This window comes from Cydia pomonella, chromosome 12 (assembly GCF_033807575.1).
Source record: "Cydia pomonella isolate Wapato2018A chromosome 12, ilCydPomo1, whole genome shotgun sequence".
NCBI lineage: Eukaryota > Metazoa > Arthropoda > Insecta > Lepidoptera > Tortricidae > Cydia > Cydia pomonella.
The window spans coordinates 6412665-6422175 of NC_084714.1; positions in this window are offsets into that span (position 1 = coordinate 6412665).

Genomic DNA, 9511 nt, shown 5'->3' on the forward strand with positions numbered 1-9511 from the left:
CTAGGCCGGATTAGATTTCGTAGCACATTCGAGTAAAAGCGTACGACTCGGTTTAATTAGCGTATGTTCCGTACACTGCGAATGGACTAATGTACATACACATCTTCAATAAAGTGCACTTGGGGTAATCAGTTTCCCAGATCTACTGGGTATCTCTTTTAAATTAAAGTTAAAGGAATGCTTGGAGGAGAAAATATTAACATTTTGTAACTGTACGGACTAGGGGGAGTCCGAGAGACTTGTCCAGTTAAAAAAAAAACTGCCAAGATTATACAATTTCTTTTTTTCCCATGCATATGCCAGGCCCGATAGGTATTGTTAGGCGATATTGGAGTGCTGATAAAATAAATAAAAACAAAATAATTTTGTCACCTTTTTTCATGGTGCAAGTCTTTCTGATTCCTAGCTTAAATCGTAAACTATGTATATCAATACCTAACAGCCGTGACGTGACAATCGAACGAATCGTATTGCAATGAAAGATTTTGTTTTCTTTATATGCGGTACCTATCTAGTGTTGACCTTGTCATGACGACCTTGCCCTTCCAAGTCGTCGCTAATACCTATACCTCCGTACCTACACTGTCCGCTAAAGGCCCGTAAAGGTCGGCGATGCAGCGCCATCGAGGGCCTCTTGAACTTTCCCGATCACTCAAACAGATATGTAGGTAGCTATACTATTAGGTAACATAGTTAAAGATAAGCAGAGGTAGGGTCGCTAAGACAAACTTTCCAAGCAAAAGGTCCCACTCCCACTTTGTCGCTTGTCATAAGGCCGCTTTTACAAGTTATTTGTATAATGAGACAACATATCTTATCTCGTCCTTATGCAAAGTGGGACCTTTCACTACATTGATTTTTTTAATGATACACGAGGCGAATGAGGAATCGCATCGCCTGATAGAAAGCAATTGCTATGGCTCATGGACACCTGGAACATCAGAGGTGATGCAAGCTAGTACGCGCTTTTCTTGAACGATCATATTTGAAGGTCGTATCGGTCCGGAAATACCGCGGGCGACAGTTTACTCTACAGTTGAGATATGCGAGGCAGAAAATTTCTGGAGAAACGCACAATTGAGGACGACCAACTCAACCATCTATCTATGTTTTGTTTTAGGCGACCCTACCTCTGTATATCGGTGAACTCTGTGGGTGGCCCTTCTAAAACAACGCATGAGCGTAGCGTAGCTCAAGAAAAATGTTGGCAGTGTATATGTTAAAATACAACATCTCCCAAAATGGTTTTGAGATCATTTCTGTCACCGTGCCCAAGCTGTAAGTTAGTGCCCAAAATTATAGTAACGAAGCGTTTTCACTTTAGCAATGCTTTGCGAGTATTAAGGGATCAAGTTTTTCTAAAAGAGACAAAAAAGCGCCAGCAGCCTTAAGGCGAAAGTGGAGGATAGTGGTTAACGGCTATGTATGATGAACCCTCGTGGCCGTCAGCTGCCGCTCCGTGTTGAGGAAAGGCAGCCAACGCACCAAGTAAAAAAAATTGTCATCGCCTCCCGTTTGATACTTTGTCAGATAATAGTTCAGATGCTATGTTAATAAAAAAATTGTCAGCCAGTTATATTGCGGTGGTAAGAACGTCAGCTGGTCGCATGGACATGTAAAAAATAAATGCTTTACCTTGTTATGATAGCAATAACAAATCATGAAACTTTGCATGTAGCATTTCATCAGGTGAAATGCTAATGGTGAAATGCAAGGCGCGTATTTTTTACATGTTAATTTTATAGCTGACGGTCTTTCCACCGCGATACAACCAGCTGACAGTTTTTTTTATTTAAAACAGCATCTAAACTATTCTGACACAGTATCATCCGGGAGGCGATGACTGACGAAATATGCTTCTGGCCAGCAGGCTAATACAAACGTAGTCCTCATTATATCTCTGGATATTAACATTATTAAAAATATTTTGGTACAAATTGTTGTATAACAATCACAGATATGCCCCTCCGCCTGATTTTTTCGATTTTGTAATTATTATAAGAGTTAAAAAGCAGCATTTAAACATCTGTATTAAATCTGTTTTTAACTCTTAATTTTTACACTACCTACTCAAAAAATCTAAAAAAGTCAAACGTAGGGGCATAGCTTCATAGCTATGGTTAATATACATCAAATTATGTAAAACTATTTTCCAGTGCCAATCGTAGTGATTACATGCTCTTTGGTGCCAATATCCGGTGTAATATGTGTGTGATAGAAAACTGGAGACTACGTTTGTAGGGAGAAGCGGCCGTCCCCTTTCCTCTTAACATTACTCCGCTGAGCCATCTCGTACGACTTTTGAAATCTGATTAAGGGCGTTATTCGGATCCTGACCTCAAGATTTGATGTATCAAAATGGTATCGAAAGCATATTGATTATGATGCTGAAGGTTTAGAATGGACTTTGTTTTGAGAATTACGTAATAAATTGTTTGTTGACTCGACCTAATTTTGTGAACATGTTCTGTAATTATATGGAATCTTGTCGATTCATTTTTAGATTTTTTCAAAATGGCAGAGGCCAGGGGGTTCGCGTCAACAGCGCACTAGTTCAATAATTTTGAAACAGCACAATATACGGGAAAATTTCAGTTTGTTCATTTCACCATCTTCATCAGTCATCGAGACTTCTGACACCATTTGGTGAAAGAAAGGGCTGGATCTTATATTAAAAACTAGTTTACTTAAGAGGAGCAAAATTTTGTCTAAATCTTGGATCGAAAAGTATTGCTATAACATTGCAAAAAATAAAGAATTAATAAGAAATAATGTTTATTATTCTGTTCACGCGGTTGCTAAATAGTTCTTGCGTGTATCGACGTGACTAAAGGTCATACGGGGTTTTTTGTGCGGGAATGTTTTCGTGTATTTATAACATTGTTTATTTTAAAATAATTACCAAACTATGAATTAAAAATAGATAGTAAACTTCAAATGCGCTTAGAAATATTGAAATAGTATCGGTTTTTATAGTTTATACCTGTTATTCGCCTAGAGTAAAACATTCCCGCACCAAAAACCCCGATCTAATGGTGTGTTGTGTAGGTACGTAACATACCGAAAGTTATATTAAATACGTGTCTGGCTGCCTGTCCAAGTGTCCACTGAGGCGGTGACACGCGGAGGTGAGAGGAATCAACCAATAACATAAGTTGTAATCCACATCTCTGTTCTGCTTCACTGGATTAGATTCCGCTAGTAAGGGCAGCCTTACCTAAATTCTGAACGCGGCCGACGTCTTAACAGCGCTCTGACGAGCGATGCACTTTGCACTTACAACGCGCTACGTGAGTATTCGTTTGCTTCCCTAAAGACTAAAGAGCTACTTGTATCGTCGTGCAAAAAATCTTTTACATGCAGAGGACCTAAGTCGTACATGGATGATTTTGTATTGATAACTAGAATATTAGTTTATTCTTTAATCGACCACCGGTCTGGCCTAGTGGGTAGTGACTTTGCCTATGAAGTCCCGGGTTCGAATCCCGGTAAGGGCATTCATTTTTGTGATGAACACAGATATTTGTTCCTAAGTCATGGGTGTTTTCTATTTATATAAGTAATACGTACTTATCTATATATTTACGTATGTAAATCGTCGTCTAGTACCTATAGTACAAGTTTTGCTTAGCTTGGGGCTAGGTCGATTTGTGTAAGATTGTCCCCAACAATTTATTTATTCTATTATGAATCAACATTGAGTCATTAGTAACTGACTTTTTTGGTTAATGACTTGTAATGCTTGTAATTTTAGGTGAATAAATTATAATATTATAATTTTTTGTTTGCTCTAAATACAAAATCAGCAAAAGTTTACTTTCTTACTTTGTTGCACAAATAAGTTAGTCCCATCTTTACCTTGTTTGTATCAGAGCTAACCAGTTCGCTCGTAGGTTTCTTCGATCTAGTCTAGCAAAAAGTGTATACAGCTGTGTACTCACTTCGTTCCTGTAATAGAGCCCGCGCCGCGGCGCTAATGGAGTGAGACGTCGGCGTCACAAAGGCTGTTAACCGGCGCGTAATCTGACTGGTGTTAAAAGCGAGTCGGCACAGATGCACCAAATGAGTTTAGCATGAAACCGTCCAAATTTGCATTGGAGCGAATTGTCGCCTTCCATAAAATCTATTACGAGCAGTCCCAACTGTATAAATCGTTAGTCAATCCGTAATACTAATATCATATATAATACGATAAAACTCTTTATGTTTGTCTTTTCGGTTACATCGCTGGACCGATTTGCACGTACCTAGATGCAATTTGGTATGGAGATAGTTTGAGGCCTGGGGATAGTTTTTATCAATCATCATCATCATTCCACGCAGACGAAGTCGCCGGCAGAAACTAGTAGTACTTAATATAATCCCAAAATCCAATAGTAGGAAAATTTACCATTTAGGCAAAAAAATCTATCTAGTAATCTGTGGACGATGTTGTTGGTCTCACACTTCATTATTCTTTGTATTTTATTTTTGTGTCTAAACCTGTGTGTTACTGTTTTTTGTCCCGAATAAATAAAAAAAATAAAAAAATAATAATAACAGTTTTCCGGCAGGTTACGGTCACACAACTAGTTACAGGACGTTAGTCCTCCACGTTCCAGTATATGAATAATACAATATCCCATATTTAAAAGGTCATCAAGTGAAATCGAGTTAAGGTAATGGCTTTCTAAATGAGCAGAACGCACGTGCCCGGAAAATAAAAAAATAACGATTACGCGCTTAGCGAGTCAGGACCAATTTCCTGGATGAATATTGCATTTTTTGCCTACAAAGAAGCTGAGATCGAAGAATTAAAAGCATCGCGGCAGGCCGCTGGTTTAGGCGGTTACACACTGTGCGATGAAACCCCTTATGACGCATTTTACAGTACAATTTTTATTTTATAATTCAGCTTGTTCACAAAGAATGGTGCGTCACGCATAAATATATACTTACATGCCGCGCTTATGTTTGTATACGGACAAGATGCACGGAGATTATAAACTAAACAAAATATTTTTTTCGACCATTTCTTGAGCTAATCGAGATACATTGTTTCGTAAATGTCTTATAGATGTGATATTTATGAATTTTATAAAATACTGATTTTTATATTCGTAGTTCTTTTATGTAGATGGAGTTAATTCTTGTGTGTGTCTTTCGTCTTAAAGGCCTGTGCAATTGTGCATAACAAATACATACACGTGCACATGGGCGTTATATTATACAGATCCTTATGAGAGGCGGCACACTGCTGCGTGCACAGGTCCAACATTTTAGTGCACGCGCACGTGTACTCGTAGGTACGCACACGTAGCCGGTGTGCTCTAGCCTTTACATGTATGCATTTAAAATCTGGCAAACCTATTTGTCAGTATAAAAAGGCGCGCAATTCAAAATGTGTATGGGAGGCCAAGCAAATTTTTCAAATTTGTCGTCTTTTTCTGTTGATAAAATTGGCTTTTCGGACTATACTTGTCTATACGTATCAAATCCATTAAATATGTCTTAACGGCCCCACTAACTCAAAGAACTACCGCTTCCAGCCGGCTCGTTAGCAGCTCCCCTAACTCTAAAGGCTATTATAACGACCAAAGAATATTTTTAATGAGCTTTTCATATTACTTTTCGATGGTCGAAGTTTTCTTTGAACTTCGTAATGATTGTTTTTCTTGGCCTAGTTCAACTAAATTGCCCGTTATTTCTTCACAGGGAATTCTGTGCATTATTTTGATTTATTCTGTTGCATAGAGTAGAAAAGTTATAAGCTTTCTGCATTGTATTCTTATTAAAGAAGAATGGAATTTTAAATTGAAAATTGATTCAGTTCTAGGGCTTTTGAAAGCGAGCTATATTCTGAATATTTAGTACCTACATATTAAAAGACTTTGTGATCTATTTCTCATTTTCTTTATATAATGAGAGTAATATAGGTATTATCATCAGAAATTGGGGTAAGCACTAGTTTTGCCAATATGACATTCCAACCCAGAGGGGAAATTAGGCCTTATTGGAATTAGTCCGGTTTTCTTCACAATGTTTTCCGTCACCGAAAAGCGACCGAAGTTCTGAAAAACTCATTGGTACGAGACGGGGTTTGAAACTTTGAACCCGCAACCTCCGGATTGAAAGTCGCATGCTCTTACCGCTAGACTATCAGTGTTTTTGTTTAGTCAAAGTCAAAGTCAAAGTCAAAATATTCTTTATTCAAATAGGCCTAGCAACAAGCACTTTTAAATCGTCAAATTTTACAAATATCATCTTAATCTAAATATCAGAGCAATTTATTGATGCAGTTATTATTGTTCTAAAAAAAACATTGAACTATTATAGATATGGTAAACTTAATAATAAGAATTTCACAAAAAGATCGTCAAACATCAAAATTGTATAAAAATACTAGTCTAGAACCTTTCTAGAATAAAATCTAAATGTCAAAAAATACGGTATCATTGAATTATCAATTTCATCATTAATAACATAACAATAAATAATTTATGATTAAACAAACTTACCTGAAGTGACGTTTGATCATAATTATACGAGACGTTACATCCGAAGAGATTTAATTTTGACTAGGTAGTACACTGTTTAATGTACTAGGCATCCAGCACAATATTTAGATATAAGAAAATAAAAATGTCAATTGATCCTCTCGTTCTCTCCGCTGCGCCCTCTGTCGGCGCGCGCGTCACCTCATTACTTTAGAGAGTTAAGGCATCTACTCTGCGAAATTTTGGGATGAATTGAATGGTAAGATGTAACAACTAACTACCATTCAAACAGGGCGGGATGGGACATTAAATCTCTTCGGATGTAACGTCTCGTATAATTATGATCAAACGTCACTTCAGGTAAGTTTGTTTAATCATAAATTATACTATCGACGTTACATCCTCGAGATTTAATTTTGACTAGGTAGATGTTTAGCGCCCTTTCGCAGAGTTGGGTAAAAACTAAAGGAAAAAACACTACTGTAATCACATGGTGTTTTAATTAGTTTCTGTCATTATATGTGTATGATTATATAATATATATATAAACTATAGGTAAGTACAATCAGACATTATAAACTGCTTTAGCAAAGGCATTGTCGGCATTTGCTTCAGTTGTTAGGGGTCTATTGTACAATTTTGAGAATACTAACGAATTCCCGGACCGGCCTTCTGTCTTCTTAATTCTTTCAACTGACAGGCCTTTGCGATTGGCCGCTGAGGTAGCAGCGTGCCATGTGCTGTGAGCATAGAACAAGCTCGTACCCAATTCCAGTGTCAGACATCGTGTTTTATCAAGAAACTAATTTGTGCTAGAACTAGCGTTATGTATTAGTCTTTTATTGTTAATAAAAGTCGTTCTATGCTGACGCTATTTTTAAGAGTTTGGGTCCTATCCATGTATGCTAACAATGTCCTGGCTGGGCAGATTTTTACTTTATTGGGGAATAACGGAATAATGAGACATGGCATTGTCCTACCGGGATCGGATGTTTTTATTATATCATCAACAATGATTTTAATGTTATATTTATATATTTGAACATTGGGAGGCTTAATCAAGGATAACGACTGTACTCGTTGTGCCGTCGACAATGCGAGCAGAGTTACGGTTTTTCGTGTTAATAGATCCAGGCTTAAGTATATCTTCCTTTGGATATAAGGTAGTTAAGTGATCCAAAACTATATTCGGGTCCCAAGTTGTTTGGTATTTGGGGAAACAGGGTTTGGTTGCATAAACTCCCTTTAAAAACATAGACACATGTCTCACTCACATCTTTAGTAAGCGACTCTCCTAAAATTAATGATAGAGCTGAGCGAGAAGTATTTAGACTTGAATAGTTAGCTCCACGTTGATATTGCTCCGTTAGAAAATGTAATACTATGGATGTGTCCACTGAGAAAAAATCTAATTTATTGTTTTTACAATGCAGCCACCACTTATACAATGCACAATTATATTGAAATAGAAATAGAAATTATTTATTGTTTTAATGAATTTGCAGATAAAATTGAAATCATTACATCAATCGTTTGGGGCATTAATGACTGCCTAGAAAATGCTTTCCTGATAATAGCATCGCCACCAAAACTTCCTCCAGAGTGGATGGTAAGTCCTAAAAGGGGATAGGAGCAAGTTAATATTAGGTACCAGGAAAATAAATTCTGACGTCGACAAGGCTGTCAGTAGCGAAAACCACGGTTGGCTAGGCCAGTAGGGAACAATTATTATGCCAGTTGCTTTATAGGCAATTATCTTATTTAAGCATCTTAAAACTTATGAGTAAACGCATCAATATTGAAGGCACTTGGATCCGGGAACCAACAGATATATTTCTGACATTTAGAATTAATTCGAGTGGCGAACATATCGATGTTAGGGACACCAAATTTGTCAATAATTTGAGTATCCGTATCCTCTGATAACTCCCACTCTATATCGATATTGGTGCGCCTGGAGTCTTGATCGGCCTCCTTGCTGTCTCTTGATTTTTATATAAGTAGGATGCGAAAATAAATAGCTTTCAAATTTATATTATATTAATATGGTGTTCCCTATATGTAGCGTTCCAAAAACCGTGAGAACGTTTACTATTACAATATATGCCCCAGCCAATGAGTGATGAGTCTAAAAATATTTCCAATGCGTATGCGTGATCGGATCGGGTTTTTGGTGGTCATTATGTGCCTTCACTTTAAGTGTGGTTGAATTTTTTCATTTAATATCATATTAATATCATAATTATCACCTGAATTCCTTAACGCACGAAATTTTTCTTTTTAAACGTTTGGTGTATAACCAACCATAAAATACTGCCAAACAAGCAGAGGTAAGAGAACCAAGAAAAAGTAGCAAATTCTCTGTTGGTTAAAACATTTTCTTTGGAAATATTTTTTGACTGATCATAGATATGTTTTCGTTTCTTGTAGGGCAACTCTAGGCTTATATTGCGAAAATTTATAAATCAAATCCTAGAAAGGTACATGTCTGTTTTGGCTACAATATACTTTTCTTGTCGTTAATCACAAATCCTAATTTCTCTAAGAGGGATACGGTTTCTGGCATTCGCTATAAGGACGACATATACACAATATATCGTCTAGATATATTACAAGCATTAAGCCTTTACTTCCGAGATGTGTAATAACTGATGGTTTCATAAGTTTAGTAAAAACAGGCTTGATTCGGAATTAAAAAATATGCCTCTTTAAGGTCAATCATTGCTAGGTATCCTGATTTAGGTACCAGTTTTGTGTGAATATCTTTCAATTTCTTGTACAACTATTGAATTAAATGGGATTTTGTATCCAACAACATACTGCAGAACAACCGGATCATCTGTGATATCACGCCAATTATCAATGTAAAACTGGAGTCGACCTGAGTGCTGCTTTACCTCTATTGATGTTTGCATGGCTGCCGGCTGTCTCTCTTGGACAACGAAGGCTGGTACTTCTCCGAGGTCGTCCGCCGGGGCTGCCGAGGAGAGGCGCGAGTCCGGTACCCACCCGGCTTGTTTGTTCGCGAACCCTGT